Below are 1,047 nucleotides of genomic sequence, written 5' to 3' on the forward strand. Positions count from 1 at the left end.
ATATATATATATATATATATATATATATATATATATATAGAGAGAGAGAGAGAGAGAGAGAGAGATATGCACGCGCACGCGTGTGTGTACACTTTATTTTGAATCATGCATTGAATTCTGTTCCTACAAAAGTGTATGTGAATCTCTGCGCGTGTATTATAAGATATTTAATCAGATAAAAGGAGATAGATAATCTCCACAAATAAGTAGTAAACACTAATACCGTATAATCCAAGGAAAGTGTCACTAGATGGTCGCTCAACTTACTGCGTACGAATAGCAGCCAAATATCACTATACGTCGTTACCACCGAACAAAAAAAAAATAGAATAGATAAATAGGACATTCTAGATGATATAGTCTTAGATACCCACCACATAAAGGAAGATGGTCACGGCTGGCATGGCTTTGATCCTAGTTCTACTCGACCAATGAGGACACGCACGGGGTGTCTTTTGTCATTGGTTTGGAGATATTATAGGTCACACAACCTACTCGAAATAGTAGCTAAATCTCCAAATTGCCGTAAATTTGAAAGAAAGACAATTTGAAATGGCGTATTCTTAAATGCATACAGCTTTAAAAACACGACAGATTGGATCTTATTGACAGGGAGCTATCATGGGTCGCTCAATCTGCTAAAAATAACGCCTTGTGTTAAGCAGTTACAATATGAGCTACAGTAGATGTCTGCAATTCATAAACAATCAATGTTTCTATTCTCATTCAGAGTACACCCCACCTCGTTGTCCCATAATTCTATAGAGTACATTAACAGGATAGATGTATGTGCATTTGTGTGTGTGCGCAGCAGATGTCAGGGTGAGGATGTTACGAGGTTGTCAGTCATTTTTATTATGTATGGATCCCATTGATTACTATTCTATACTGGTGGACCCCCATAGCCATTCGATATTTAACAACTAGTTTTATAGATACTTTTTTTCAAAATTCCTATTTAAGTTTTTCACGCATTAATACTGAGAGGGTGGTCTGCCCCGGGCGGCACCACTTTTGGGTCTGCTGTAGGCAATTTGTTTTTTTTTG

The sequence above is a fragment of the Octopus bimaculoides genome, chromosome 23 (genome assembly GCF_001194135.2).
Source record: "Octopus bimaculoides isolate UCB-OBI-ISO-001 chromosome 23, ASM119413v2, whole genome shotgun sequence".
Lineage (NCBI taxonomy): Eukaryota > Metazoa > Mollusca > Cephalopoda > Octopoda > Octopodidae > Octopus > Octopus bimaculoides.